The 16,531-nt window shown below is 40.0% G+C and overlaps 1 protein-coding gene across 3 annotated transcripts in view; it reads left to right on the forward strand.

Moving 5' to 3' along the window:
- kcng1 (potassium voltage-gated channel, subfamily G, member 1) overlaps positions 1 to 16,531 on the forward strand; it is a 40,376-nt gene that overhangs the window by 9,116 nt on the left and 14,729 nt on the right. The window contains exon 1 of one of the 3 annotated variants that reach the window (XM_074643325.1): positions 15,566 to 15,811. The exons of 1 other annotated variant lie outside the window; for it this stretch is intronic. The gene's annotated coding sequence lies outside the window, so the exon portion shown is untranslated. Of the gene's footprint in view, positions 1 to 15,565; positions 15,812 to 16,531 lie in introns of those variants that run through there. One more of the 3 variants, XM_074643324.1, reaches the window with a different exon arrangement.

The raw sequence follows: 16,531 nt of genomic DNA on the forward strand, positions 1-16,531 counted from the left end.
TGGGTGTAAAATGCTCTGTGATTAGATGGCTCGGATGAAGGTCAGCGGGGCTCACAGCCCTGGAAAGCAGCGCTCTAATACAGTCACAAATTGGGGTGGCCCTCCGTGGATCATGCAAATGAAGAGTCATATTTACATAATTATATCAAAGTAAAGCCTCATAATGCAATCCATGTCATTCTGATAATACCGCTACTGAGCTCCGTATGCTGCTCTCGACTGATAGAGACAAAGAATGTCAAGTTTGAACAGCTGGGTCTTCAAAAGAACTTCGCAGCTATTTTTACGGATGCAATCTTTCTGCCATTCTGGTCAGTGACCTCCTGTGACCCATCATGCCATTTTCAAGAGGACTTATAGTACATGTTGCTCATTTTCACAACTCCCCCAGTGATCAGATGACAGCGTTTCCACAGGGATGAGTCCCGCTGCTCTCTGCCAAGCCAAAGGTCATCAGCTGCTCACCGTCAGCAGGATGAGAGCCTTAAAAGCTGGCTGCACAGTTGGAGTCCTCACTTTCTCGCACAAAGCAGTTTCTTCTGAAGAAAGTATCTTTTTTCCTGAGATATAATGAATGGCCATAGGCGGCCTCGGCAAGGATTGACAGGTGGATTAAGCTCTAAGATTTCTTTAGTTAACTGACATCATTATTTCAGTGTTCACATGATAATAATAAAGCATAAATAAGGATTTGTGGATTCAGATGTTATAGCCAAGTTTATAACAGTGAAGGAATAAGAAGTTATTACCATTGATTAGTCTTGATCTGGTGATGATTTCATACTTGAACTCTCGTGTGACCTGTGTTGTAACATTTAATGCACCAGACGTCTCAGTCCAAAAATGGTAAAGGCATAGCAGAGAAAATTTAATTTCTGTAATCCAGTTATACACAATTACTGTTATACGGTTGTTCAGGCTGAGAGCAGGAGAAGAAGCAGAATAGAAGTAATGGAGAGAAAAGGGCTCACATCCAGTGGAAAAAATGAAAACCAGCTAAAATTATTACTAATTGATAAATTTACACAAAAAACGTTGAGTGAATGTATCCCCAGTGTCAGAGACCATAATTATACTGCGACTGTCCCTAGTAGTCACTAAATGTATGTTGATACAGTATAATGGTGTCCCCTCCACATCACCACTTTTCTTTTTCCATTTTTTCTATTACTTAACTGCAATTCTGTGTGACTTATGTAAAACAAACATCTAATATATAATTAAACTTTTTACTATAAAAGCAACATTTCCTATTGAAAATTTGAGTGTGCAAAGTTATGCTGAAAGATGGTGCTTCAGTAGCCTACATTTTAGAGAACCTAAAAGTTTCCAATCAACTGTTGTCATTACTCAACTGTCATGGCCTAGGACCAGGATTTTAAATGTCCAAATATACGGCAAAATCAATTTATTCCAATAGAACTGGCTTGATCAAGGGATCCGCTTGAGGCATGGATGAGGCAAAGAGAGAAAAAATAGGTCGTGCCTAGATGGTAATCCTCAATTTGTGAAACTCTGGCGAGATGGTTGAGGACATTGACCTCAAATGGTTAAGGTTAGGATAGGTCGTCAAACCCTCGATTTGCGAAACTCTGGCGAGATGATTGAGGTTAGGCATTGACCTCGAATGGTTACTGTTAGTTTTTGCAATTTTCAAAGACACGACCATTAATGCAAATGTTCTGCGTAGGGTTCAACTTTGGTGAACTTGGACATGCAAATTCATGCCATTGACCCTATTGGTGAAGCTATCTGTGTTGACCTTTGAGGGAACGGAGAGCCGGAGAGACCAAAACAGAGGAAGCCACCGTAGCTAATTAGCTGTTGCACCATTTACTTTTATTTAACCTCATTTTGTAAAGTAAAACTGTTCCATAACAAAGCAAAGGTTTGCAGACAGTTACTAGACAGGAGTCGATTGTACAAATACGTCTTTTGAATAAACTGAACTTGAGTTTGACTGACCTAACTGGTTTGCTAACTGACATGAGCAAGCTTGTCAGCTTGGAGAGCTTTATTTTCCCTTTTCAATAACTGTTATTGTTATTATTAATGGTTTGCAATAGGCTACTGGACAAAATGCCAAGGGAAATTAAACAGAGCAGAATATAGAGAGAAGCTCCGGGAGCTGTTACTGAACGGTTAGCTTGCCAGCTACAACTACTAGCTACTGGCTGATAGCGGTTGTTTGGTAACAACGATGTTAATACATCCACCACGGTACAGGTTTACAGCATACAGCCCACGGGTGTATTATAAGATAATAAAAGTGATGAATTAAAGCCAATATATCCGTTATTACAGCCACATACAGCTAGCAGGAAGCCGGCAGAACCGGGTATGTCATATGAACGTGCAGGGCGGTGCAGTCCCGTGGGTCTGATGCACGTTTATTATGCCGAGGAAAATAACTCTTTTGCTTCTATATTCTGATCTGCACCAGCGACACACTTTCCTGAGGAGAAGGCTAACTAGACAAATGCCGAACACCTGTGTTAGCTGGATAGTCTTGTGAGAGCATTAAGTTGCTTGGGAGACATGGAAAATTATGTAAATCTTGTTGCACTTAAAGCTGGCTGCAGGCAGGAGTAGCTGAACATGATGATACACAGTAGGCCTATGTGCAACATTTAACATAACAAAGAAAGTTTATTTTCAGAATGGACAAGTGAAGAAAGGTTTAGCCGTCATTTTCAGTGGCAGCAGATGAGACATTGACTGTGCCTTCCCAATTTATTAAGGATGAAGTGTAGGCTAACTCATGTGGGTTAGAAAATATAGCCTACATATGAAGTGGGACTGAGAGCAGTTTCAGTTTTGTTGTTGTCTTAAAAACCAGCCCCTAGAACTGTTGAAGACATTGTTCACTTTTAGCATCCCATACACACGCATTGGACCAAAAATTTAAAAATATAAATAGTTGAATGAATAGAGAACACATCTCATAAAGAAGCTGAACATTTCAAAGTTTGAATGAAGTAAAACTGAGAACATGAGTGTTCTTTGCTTAAACAAGCACACTAATAGACCTCTTTTCATGGCAGATATTTTGACACAGTCACAGCAGAAAAAGCCCAGGTATAATTAATAAAATTAATAATCCCATTAGTTCTGGTATGCTTTGTTAATGTTATTAGTTCCCCCAGAGCTTCTCCTGCTGTGACAAGTCAAAATGTCTACATGTCTATAATGATGGTATTCTACGCTCAAGTACCAGAGTTAATTTAATTTAATTCAAATCATCTTAATGTTATACTGTGTAAAACTGATTCTAATTTTCACCCCATTCAATTTTAGACCCTTAAATAACTAATTCAAGTTTGACTTGGTAGTTGAAGTTACAATTTCTAATAGACCTTTTTCACAGCAGACATTTTGACATGTCAAAGCAGGAAAAGCACAGTTGTGATTAAGAACATTAATGCTGGCTGTATTTCATTCAGGCGAGCCAGTTCCAGGGTTTGGTATCGCACATGCTGGCTCACCAGAGAGGCCTCCAGGGACACTTAATGGAACACAGCCATCGTTAATGTAATAGTTCCACCTGTGCTTTTCCGGCTATAAGTCATCATGTTTTTTTTATGTTTTGCATTTAAAGTGGCCTGAGCTGAGGGCTTTGATTATGTAGAAAGAAGGATTACAGTATGTAACATTTTTGCCAAGTCAAAACATTTCCTCATGATTCAAACAAAATGTAAAAAGAAATCTTAGGAAACAATATCGACATAAACAGTAGATGCAGATCTGAAGTCTCAGTCATGTGTATCAGCCTGCTAATTGTATTGTGTGCTTTAACAGCAATCTAAGCGCTAAGATTAGCCTGCTAAGGGAATTAAGGGTGAAGTCATGCAGGTTAGGCTGAATATACGGTCTCTGGAGAGGAAGCAGAAAGGAAAGGAGACATTTAGTCCATGGCAACAACACAACTAATAACATAGAAATCATTATTCTGCAGCCGCAGCAGCATCATCTTGACAAAACCATATGCTAGGCTCAGACCTTATGCTATTTTTGGTATCAAGCCATGTGGACTCTTGATATGATGCTGTAGCGGCTGATATATGAATATGATATTACCATGCCAACTGTGTTTTCCACTTTGTTTTATGTGGAACAGTGATATAATTACATTCTGTCATCAACAGCTGTAGTGCTCCGAGACGCATTTATACTTATTCTTACTGTGTCATGTCGGCCAAAGGGCTTTACAAGAATGATGAATGCTGGACAATATGTTTAAATCGTGTATTATTCTTCCGGTAGAGAAGAGCACAAAACACACAGAATGGGGTTGTGGTATAATTACAGTCTCAGTTCATTAAACACTGAAGCACTAATTATTTCCTAACTCGTGCTTTTGTTCCGTTCTTGCTGAATGTTTTAGCCGTTTCTGCAGAGGAAATGTTTTTTCTTTTTCTTGATTCTGTCAACTCACAGCTTCCTGCTGCAATATATGAATATGTTCACCTGCTGATGATGGAGACACTTTTATAAAAATGTTTTGAAAGAGTAACTTAAAGGTGCTCTATTCGATATCCAGATCATTGATATAGCAGCAAACAACTATTTGCAATGTAAAGATATAGAGGAGCAATGTCTACCTGAGCAGAGAATGAAGTCGCTCTGTGTTGTAATCCGAGCTTCTCCTCACTTTGTTGACTTTGCCTGGCCGGCTGCGCGTGCTTTTTGTGCTTGTTCGTGCATGTGAGCGTGCCCCACTGGCAAGCTCACGGCCACCGCTTTGCGATGCTCTCATACGGCGTTCACAGCTGATAATGCCGTCCTGACTGCTGTCGTGCAGCACCCACCCTCCGGTAGCTCCGACAGCATTGTTGCCTTTGTTTTCACTGATGGCGCTGTTAGCACCGTTAGCTAAAGCCGCCGGCTCAGCTGTCGCCATGTTGAGAGCCGTGCGGAGGCAATAGAAATGCTTGCCAATCTCGCATTTAGCACCTTTAAACATTTGTAAACATATTTTAACTTCAGAGATTATTTCTCCATTTTGAGAATGGATTCAAGGTGAATGTGTTCAAATTTACTGATCTGAAGTATTTAATTTGTGAATCTATTATCCACAAGGGAGTATCAGTACAAAAAGTACTCCAAATTTGTAACTGCCTTCAACACAAGCAAAAATAAATGTCAGCAGTTGGAAGTTAGAGGGAAATTTTCAGCACACTCTTTCTGACAACTTCCTTTGTGCACAAGCACTACACTCAGGCTCTCTTATTCACAACCTGTAATTTCATCCCCTTACAGTGGCAGTGGCAAACCTAGACTGGATTTAGGTTAAAATTACCTTTTAATATGAGGTATATATGACACAGAAGGTGGCAGGACACAATCAAGCTCAGCATGAGCTCTGCTGTCCGGTCTGAATGGCAGCAAAACTCTCATTCTGCTTTGCAGAAACACCCACAAAGAACTAAGACATGTACTGTCTCATTGCAGCTTGTCAAGTACATGATCGCTAAATTGCTTTTACCTCAGAGTGGGAGGGGTAGATGGACGCGTAATCAGTGGACAATGTCACATGGTAAGGTGATATTTTGTAGTAGCGTTTTTCTCTCTAAAGGTAATTCGATTTTTTTATTTTGATTAATTTTTTTACTGTCATGAATCAGTGTGTGTGGTTAATATTTAAAAATCAAGTTGCATGGCAAAAGGGAGCACTTCACTAGATATGCACCATCTGCTTGTTGTGATTTTGCTGCTGCTCTCTACAGCTTACCTCCTTTTGTAGCTTGCATTCGTGACTGAAAATGTCCTGATCCCTTCATTGATTTTTCCTTTGAAGACTCGATCAAAGAATCTCAGAAAGAGAGGAAACTGGTAAACTTCCTCTTTTCACCTCCAGAGGTCTGCTCACCTGGCTAACAAAACATTCCAGCATTGGTGAGAGGAGACGAAGGTGCGCTGAGTCATACTGCGAAAGTAAAAGGCAGGGGCGCTGCTTCTAACTGTGGGAGTTTTCTGTACTATGAGGGTATTCTTCTAAATTCTTTGCAAAAATCAATTGGCAGATGTCCTCTTTCATAGTCGGTGTGTAATGAAATGCGCCTCTTGAGCTTTCAAACCTAGTGCCTGAGTGTTTTATTGTAGGTTGGACTAATAATGATACAGTAGACTCTGTAATCCCAAAACAGGCCTCCTGTTCACAGCACAAGTGCAAACATGTTATGTTCTGGTGATAGAATGGGCTTGTGGATAATGCATCATTCATCCATAATCCATTAGTCGTGAGTCATGAGTGAAGATGTATTGATACTGAATTATTTTTTTAGAGAGAGTTCTTTGGCACAGGACTTTTTTGGCAGAATGTGGTAAATATTTTAAGGTAGGAAAGAGAAACACAATATAATACATTGACATTTTCATTCTTTATTAAAACTCCCTGAAGAAAACTAATGAAGGATATGATTAATGCTTGAAGTGCAGAACAGAAGTAAGAAGAATTTTTCTACATTTTATGCGTGAATGTACATTAGTCAGAACAGCTTGGGTCAAGGTACTGGAAATCCATTCAACTATCCTTTTGACGTTTTGACCTTTGCTCACTACTGAAGGCGAGGAGATGCTTTAAATTTGAGCATCAGGAATTACTTTAAAGTGGATGTAATTAATGCTTTTATAATAACAATAGATGAAATAAATCCGTGTAATGTGAAAGGGGTCGTTCTAGTGATGAACCCCAAGAGAATTATCACCTGAATCTGCGGTTATAGCGTCTTTCAGCTCAACTTTTTGGTTTTCTGGTCCACAACTTCACTGCTTTGGTTCACTCTCACCGCTCCATAGCGTTGTTTTCAGCTGCGGCCGGCAACTGATTTCACTGAACAAAGCTCAGAACAGACGCTTTTAAAGGAACATTGTTAAACATTTAAGGGGGATATATTAGCAGAAATAGAATATAGTATTCATAACTATGTTTTCATTAGTGTATAAAACACCTGAAACTAAGAATTGTTGTGTTTTCGTTAGTTTAGAATGAGCCGTTCATATCTACATAGAGAGCGGGTCCTCTTTACAGAGTCCACCATGTTGCTCCGCCATGTTTCTACAGTAGCCCAGAATGGACAAACCAAACATTGGCTCTAGAGAGAGCTTTTCACGTTTTTGCGTTACCTGAAGTCCACCGTAGTTCTCCGACATGCTTGTGAAACTGCAATATCGTGAGCCACAGAGTGCAAAACCATGGTACTGCCAGCTGCCGTCTGACTTCCCTTGCTTCTAAAGTTTTGTTATTTTCTGGTAAAGACCTCTGGCGATACTACGCTTTTGCACTTGGCTGCTCACATTACTGCAGTCTTGGAAAAGGGTACTCAGTTGGTTGCAATCTGCAACCACACCACTACATGCCGCAATATCCTACACACAGTACCTTAAGGAGTTAGTAGAGCTAAAAAAAAAGAGTGAATATTGTACTTACATTCACCAGGATGCCAGAAATGTCTTAATGGAATACTTCACCTCCAAAAGTCTAAATAGGGAGGAAGTCGTGGTGGAAGGGTGGGTCTAAAAACACAGTACTTTCACCCAGGTGACCACTGTTCAGGTCCCTTGTGAAACCAGAAGTCAATGTTGACTTATTTGACACGTAACTTCCGTACTTAAGTAACGCCACTTCTGTTATTTTAACACAAACCACAATCTTTTCCTGAACCAAGTAGTTTTGTTGCCTAAACACCGTAGGGGCTTGTGCAGGCGCACTGATCGCTTGCATTGCTGGACATTTGTAGGAATCGCACAAAAAATAAAAGAACTTTTTCGTAAGATATCATACAAACTATTAGAAACGTTTGTCAAAGTGATGATAAATGTGGAATATGGACAGTGAAATAACTGAATATAAAAGGAGCAATTTTCTATTTTGATAAGTGGGATTTTACCAATGGTATTTTAAATCGTGTAAATAACAACTGTGGTCTTACAGTAACTGCTGTGTGTATGTGAGTGGGGGAGGGGGTGCCATGAATTTTAACATTACAGATCTGTGCTTCTTAGTATAACACACAGCTTTACTACTGATCAAGCTAATTTAAAACCCTGCACTTGACTAGAACACTTGTATTTCTACCATCAACCTCTTCAGCCACTGTGATCTGGGTGCTTTTAAGCCTTTTGAGCCCACTCCACTGTGTGCTCACTGGAGTCTTTATAATGCTGCTTAATAAGCCATTACTTCACGAGGAAAATGTTCAAATGAGCACATATTTTAGGAAATATGCAAACTGGTTCACCCAACAGATGGACCACTTTACCTGCCAAAAAATGGGTTTGAAATAGATCCCTGCGCTACTTCTGGAAGATAGAATTTTTAGAGCATCCAGGTGGACGACTTAACATTTCATTATAAACAAGGGTGAAAATGTGTCATCACACAAATAATCAAAGAGTAAAGATTTTTTAAATGTTTTTTTTGTCCTTGATATTTAATATCAGGAAGATTCCATTTGGACCTTGAACCAAATAAATCTAATGTGTCTTGCATATTTTGTCTCAGAAACAGACGCATACCTTTGTACTCAACACACAACCATTAGTGGTAGATGTATTCCGTGTTTTTCACATGTGAATAGCATGATGAGTGTGTTGTTTGATCCAACACTGCAGCCTGACAGCTGTCAGAAATAGGCAGAGGTCACAGACACCTCCCACACGTTTCCACACTGTCATACATTGTGTTCCGACTCTTCCGCTCCGTGATAGCAGGTCTTGTTATACTGTTCACTCGTTCTTCTCTGATTTGATTCCAGCACATTCTGATGTTATCTTTGTCTTCGACTCACACTCTAAGGAGTTGCAATATTGACACTTGCAATGCCAGATCAACTCAATTGTGTTTGCAAGGTAAAGTTCAGATTATGACTGATCTCAATCAAACAGAGGCAGCTGTGCCTCTTTGGCACCTGAAACTCATTTTGGTTTGGATTTTTACAGATGGTGCAAATCATGCATCAGTTTTTGAGCTATTTTCCAGACCATTGCATTCCTCTATTAGCAGACATTATATAGTGCGTAATACATAATATGTGAAGTATCTTTAAATCACCAGTGGTGCGAAATAAATAAGTAGCTACATTTACTCAAGCAGGTTGTTCTACATTCACTGTTCGTACTCATACCTACAAAAAGTAATGCACTTAATTTGTATATAATCCACGTAATCGTGAGCTAGAACGTGCAGGGCTGCCTCGAAAGCCAAAGTTATACTTTCTGTGTCTGGAGTACTCTAGCTTTTTTTGTGGACAGAATTCCTTCACTAACACAAGGCTTTTATTCTGAAATATTTGCAGGACTGTGTGAAACTGCAGTGGCTTTTAATTGAGGATTATTAATTATTATTATTAACATAGCGTACACTTTTTTAGGTGAGCCTTTCTTTTAGGTGGCTAAAATACTTTTTTCTGCCATCCCCATCCACAGCACTGTATTGCTTTGCTCCGACGCCGGTACTCCTGTCTGATTCTCCAAGCTGGGGGCACGCCGACTGTCTGTACTGTAAGTAATACACCTACAGATAAATACCTCATACAACCCCACTTCAAAACACCCAAACTATCCCTTTAAGTAAGCATCTGAACCCTTCTTCCACCACTGGAAATCACACATCGAAGAAGCAAAGCCACTGTGCTTCTGCTCCAATGTAATCATTGCCGCGGGTTGCACATTACCTCGTTGCTGTTGTATCGACCTTTGTGCAGCTTCTGGCAGAGTATAACATACTTTTCCTGCCACAACAGGTCAAGCTAATGAGAAAATTAGATGATCAATCTCATTTCTCCCTCCTACACTCATTGAGTTTCTTAATTCATCCGAGCCAGGATAGGGCATGATGAACGTCATTCTGAGAACCCCAAGCAGCAATTCCTAGAACGTGTTTCCATTTGGTCAAAACTTTAATAAAAAGAAGGGGATAATGAGAGTGATTCTCATTATCTACGAGGCCTTTTTCTAATTTTTGCTTTGGATTACTTTTTTTTTAATTGATGTCATCAGGACTGCTGCATTACCAGCATCAACTCTGCAGTGAGTAAGCGCTGCTAATAACAAAGAAAGCCATTTCAGCTACTCTGATGACAATGGTAGGGAACAAAAGCTGTTGAACCCATGTGATTATGTGAGGAGAGAGCTTGTTTGTCTATGTTTGCATGGAAATAAAGAACTTGTCCATTTTCATAGAAAGAGTGCCTCCCACAAAGTCTTCACCTCGTTCTCGGTGCATGGTTGAAACAGTCGAGGCAAACATGGATGGCAACACATGATGACGTTTATTCCTCTCAAATGTATTATGAGAGCTCGATCATTTAAATGTTAAAATAATAGTCGGTCAACACAGACATTTGGACGCATTTAAATGATTATCAGCAGATTATGTTAATGAGAACCAAATACATCTTAAATTCTAGAAACTTCAGAATGTCTCTATATTTATTATTCCAAGTCTATTCCTATAAACAGGAGAGTATGAGTCTTCCAGATCAATAAAACATGACATCACTCAGAGCAATGAGTCACGCTGTTGCCACAGCTTAAGACCTCAGTGGCCAAGCCAATTCACAAACTGTAAAGACATAAGCAGTCACTCCCGACCTTCTTCTTGACTGTCAGTGAAAAACACATTGTGTTCTTTTCACTGTGCAGCATAACTACTTTGCAAAAATAATTAGGATTCTGAGTGATTTTTAACTCAACAACAGTTTTAATTGCCCAAGACTCATCCGCACTGGAAGTGGGATGGTGATTAGATGTCTGTGGGAAACAAATAGAAAGTAAAGATGGCTCCGACTGAGCAGTAGCACAATGTTAATGCGCCGTTGCCAGGAAATGTGTTAAGAATTAAAGTGGAAATACAGCTGATGGAGAAAGTTGGCTTTCCAGGATGTGACCACAACATAAGCCACTTTCACCCATGCACTGCTGTAGCTTTATGTGCGAACTCAAATGTCCGAATCATTCAAACGTTAAACAGTCTTTACACTGCCAGCTCCATAGTAGGCTACAAAGTCTGTGTAATGTGGGCAAGTTGATGATGTTTCATGCAGCTGCCGCAAAACCGGAAGAAAACATTTGTGGGTGAAGAAGAGTAGTCATTTACGCAAAGACGGCAACGAAAATGTCTAACTGGAGAGACGGCGAGATTCAGGAACTTCGTCGTAATGGCCAACTCCAAAATTGTCAGACAAATTCAAGGATCGTCAAGAGAATTGGTTGTTTATGACCAAATTACAAACCGGCTATGTGACCACGTCATGTCCTGCCTCCTGCATGCTCTACCCAGGTGCCATCCTTCACCTAAACCACCTAAACTAAACAGTCTTTCCAGGAGATGAGAACGCATCTGACATGGACAATCTGCTATTGTGAGCTACATGTGTGAAAGTGCAAGAGAATCAGGTCCAGAGTTCATATGAGAAAACAACTATACTAAACAACACTAGAGACCATCTTGCAATGGGGTCACACCAGCCGCAACGCCAAATCGGGCATAAATTGTTTGGTCAATGGCCCCTTCCCCACTTCCTACCCCCCTTTTTAAGACGCCCTTGTATGGACCACACCAATCTTCGAAATAAACCCTCATTTTGATCTCAACTACACACCTGTAAAGTTTTGTGACTGCATCTTGCACGGTTGCAACGTTATCGCGGTCACAATATCTGTATTTATCTATATCGATATATATCAATATCTATATCACAGACATACACTTGGCAAAGTTCTCAAAACTGTCTGAGTTGTCCAGGAATATGTGGCTACTAGGTACTTTTTAGCATACTGCGTAAGGAAAAGAGCAGTGACCCAAAAATTGAGCTCTGTTGCACACCTTACATACTAATCAGTGAGGCAAAAATAAAGCCACATTGATTAAGAGTGGGCATGTTTGTTTTATTCAGATAATTAAATTATCTGTTATTATTAAGTTCAATTAAAAGGTTTCATGGTAAAGAGTCCAGTTTGTTTACCATTTATAAAGTAGAGGAGCCTGACCAGTAATATCCACTAACACTGACACGTATCTGCATTCTTCATTTGTAACCTTGAACAAAATAGTTTCGACACCATCAGGGAGACGCACTGAATTTTTTTCTCCTCCGAGGATTTGGAGGTAAAAGGTTTCTTTGAAAATGGTATTTGATTATCAAGCCACGCAAATTCTCCACAAGCCGCAGGATCAAAGAACATTTGACGTCTTTAAACAGTAAGAAGCAGTGGAAAAACAACAATTCACCACTGAGGAAAACTGTCAGAGAAAAAGATGCAGTGTCAGAGAGCACACCAATCCTCAGATCAAAATGTGTTAAAATTGTATCAGTAATTAGCAATCAACAATCAGCAGGTGAACACCTTTAGGTGCAATCACTGCTGGTGAAACAGCTTCTCAAAACCATCCACTTTTTGCTTCTTAAAATTAGATTTGTCATTTTTGGATGATTTTCTAGTTGAGGTAGTACTTCTACCCAATTTGTAGGAAACACAGCCTGCCTGAATCTTAATGTACTGTGATTAACAGTTATGAATTGCAAATACAGCAAGGGTGGATTTGTTACTGATTTGATTTCTGAATATATTTGGTCCCCTTGGTTGTGCCGTGCCGTTTAACTGCAGCTCAATTAACACCCATTAACTAGCCCACCCAAGTGTCAAGCCAAAATTAGAATATATTCAGACTTAGTCATGAACAACAACAAGTCATCTTTAATCTAAAATTAAAAATGCACAATCTTGCCACCAAAAGCTGCAACATGAAAGTGAGCACATATTTTTAGCCTCCCAAGCAGCATGGCTTTTTATGAATTGCAATGTAATTCTGGTTCTGGTCGGTCCACCACTTTGGATGTTTTGGATTTGTCCAGACTGAGACAAGTCTCTCTCTCTAGTGCCATCAGGGACTGTGTGAAAATGAATAGTGGAGGATGTGGGGTCAGAAAAGGGGGACGGTTATGTATTTTGAATTTTTGCTCAAGGGAAGACATATTTTTGGGAGAGCAGGTGAGGTTGTTTCAACTTTTACTCATGCCCAAGTCCATCAGCATCGCCTGAACCTGGTTCACTCATTCGGTTGGTGTAATTTCTCCACAACTATTGGGTGGATTATCATTATTCAGACATTTATATCCCCCACAGCATGAAATGTAATAATATTGGTGTCATATATAATTTTTATTTGTCCAATACTTTAGTTTATGACCAAATACCTGTTGAACTAATGATATTCCCATCATCAGCTGTACTTTGTGTTTAGTGCTAATTAGCTAATATTATAACTACGACAGTGATAAACATTAAACCTTCTAAACGTCAGCATGTTACAGTACCATTATCATTGTGGGCATGTTGGCATGCTCACGTTAGCTTTTATTAGCATTTATCTCAAAGCGCCACTGTGCCTAAGTACACCCTTCCAGAGCTGCAAGCATGCCTATAGACTCTTAATCTACATCCCAAGTCTCTTATTTGATATTTCCTCGCTCCTCGATCCGCACTTGAACCGGAAGTCATTCTGGTCCGCCGTCTTGAAGGCAGCCTCAAAGCTCTTATTTCTGCACATAGGAGCGAGGAGCCATGAGCGAGGCTACACAAGAGCAGCCTTCACGGAAGTCTTTTATCGACCGACACGCCCTCTTATTGGATATCAGTTATTGATTGGCCACTACAGCTGATCGGACTGATATGATACATGTCAACATCACTGGAGTTTCATACCAGAATGAAGACAGATCACTGATTAAAAGTTTTATACATATATATATATATATATATATGTATTTTATTTCTGACTCACCATCTAGTTAAAAACCTGTGTTAATTGTAGGTTTGAATAGGAAAAGGGACCACAAACAAAACTCAGTTCCTTTATTTTTCTTTTCATGATCGGTCATTAACCTTTATTATGGATACAATTAGCCTAAAGTCAGAGAGAGTAGGAAAGTCTGTCTGTCAGCGAATCATTTATTTTAATTTCAATTCATTCACCTGTGAGGCTGAGTGCGTTGGGTTTGACATAAGTTATATAATTTAAATATAATAAATAAAACATATTTCCTCATTAACCCCTCTCCTCACGTGGTTTCCTTGTATCTCTCCATGCACCCCCGGTGGGAAGGAAGGAAAAGACGCAAGTGAGGGAAACATGGATGCAATTAAGAGATTTGGAATACACTCTCGGTCTTGTTCATTTTAATCGGATTTTAGCAAAATCCCACCTTTCCTAGTCTTTGCACTTGTGTCAATATTATGAAGGATGCCTGGAATATAGTGGTGCTTGTTAGTCTTGATATCAGGAGACATGATCAGATATGTGGTTTGCCACAGCGGCCAGGCCGTGTGCTCATTGTGCTGTGTAAGCTCAGTCAAAACAAAATGGACATGCAGCCTGTTGGATGCAGCAGTGCATGTAGATGATAATCATTTAACTCTGTTTGTTTTGAGAAAGACAACATCTCTCATATCGCTCAATACAAAATCAGCGTTTTAGAGTTCAAACTCCCATGTAGCAGGGGCCTTATGATAATTTTGTAGGCTACTGCAGAGGTTTCTTTCTCTCTTTCTTCCCAGGAAAACGTTGTGATTGTGTTATTCTCATTCTTGGTCTGTGTCATTGTGTCACACCCAGAAAACAGCTTATAATAGCTAGATGCTTCCTTTCCTTTACAATATATCTCTTTATGAAAACACATACTCGGTGCTTGGTCCACAGTCGTCAAATAATAATCATTTTTAAACACTAGCAATACACAGCAGACTGGGGAAGAAAATTGGACCTGCACCAAAAAAAATAATGCACATTTAGGTTTTTTCACTTCACCATTATGGGTCATAACAGCACTGAAGTAAGAATAATACGCTGAGATTGACTTGTCATGTGCGTTTACTTCTGCAGGTCCCATTCAGTTCAAGACAGGTAGATCAATAAAGGTATAATAGACCCAAAAACTGTTTGCTCAGTGGACAAAATGCAGACATGCCACGCATAACACATGTTTCGTTATGCACACATATCAAATTCATTTTATATTGATTTTAAATTGCATTTCCTCACTTTGGACTTTACGACCATCTTCTCCTCTGAATTTAAACAATATGACATCCTTCATATCATCTAAAGACAAGACATTACTTCAATGGGAACAAATGATAAGAAGCATTAGAGAAATCACATAAAGGCAGCATTTGCTCTGGCGGTGATAAACATTCTCTGTGTGAGACATCCTTTCCTCCTTATCATCATACCTCATGATAGCATTTCCCACCACTTGTCTAAAATTGGACACCCTGGTGAGTCTGAGCCAGCCTACAGCGGCCCTCCCCTCGCCTCCCCTCCCCTCCTCCCTCCCTCCCTCCCCTCTCAGCCGGGTAACCCACCGGACAAATATAACCCTTTTGTGTGAATCCATAATCAAAAGACGGGGATTATTCTCGTTTAAAGGTGGAGGGGAAGCACGGCTCTCTAAGATGGTGGTTGCCATGGATTTCTCTCCAAAGCTTGTGTTATAATGGCACACCCACTTCTGATGTCAGCGCTGGAGGAAGAGGGTGGGGGGGGTGAGGAAGGCGAGAGAGGGAGAGACGAGGGCAAAGGGAAGGGAAGGAGGGGATAAGGGAAGGAGGGGAAGGGAGGGCAGCCTGTTGCTCATGTTCATCAAATAACCTCCCCGTACTCCACAAGCCCGGTGCCCAGAGCATTGATGGAGCAGAGTTAAAACGAGGCAGCAGCAGACGCTGAAAAACACATTTCATTATTTTTCCTTCATGTGCATTCTTCTCGGCACCTTCAGCAAACTGAGGAACTGATTCTGGAGCACAGTGAGTATGTTTTCATTTTTATTGTTGTACAATATTCATGTGCTCAAACTCGACGTTCGTTGTCCATTAAGAAACACTTTCTTAGTTGTAAGACATACTTTGAGAGTTTGTCACATTGCGGCACAGTGTTTGTTTTCACAGCTAGAAGTTGGAAATGGCAGGGCTGGCTGATATATTTGCAGCTGATATTTTAGGATAATTGTTTGCATACTGTACTTAGTGAGTGTTACTGTAGATCTCAGTCTATATGGTTTTGTTCTTTGCATGTATGCAGTACACTCTTCTTCAGTTGTTATTGTTTAATGTCTTAATACAGTAAAATTGTTGAAAGAGTCCACTTTCAATTACAAGTGCTATTACTTTATTTTGGATCTTTCGACCCGTCCACAATATGTCTTTAACAGATGACAGTGATTTGCATACTGGAGACCCTGCGCTACACCATGGTAACAGGGCTGCAGCTACATTACAGCAGGTTATGATCAGCCAACATTTACTGTTGTAGCGAGACATTTTCTCTGCCGTGCTCTACATGTGTTTGCAGAGGCATTTGGAATTGCAACCACTTTTTTTTTTTGATCTAATTTTAAAATGAAAATTGATGCAAGAGAAACTTTCTGAATCCGAGAGCCACTTCAAGTCCTCCAAACAGTGAATCATAGTTGATGTTGTGTTTCCGCGAGCGATCGTTTCCAATACAGCACATGGTCTGACTTTGGAGATG

This window comes from Sebastes fasciatus, chromosome 8 (assembly GCF_043250625.1).
Source record: "Sebastes fasciatus isolate fSebFas1 chromosome 8, fSebFas1.pri, whole genome shotgun sequence".
NCBI lineage: Eukaryota > Metazoa > Chordata > Actinopteri > Perciformes > Sebastidae > Sebastes > Sebastes fasciatus.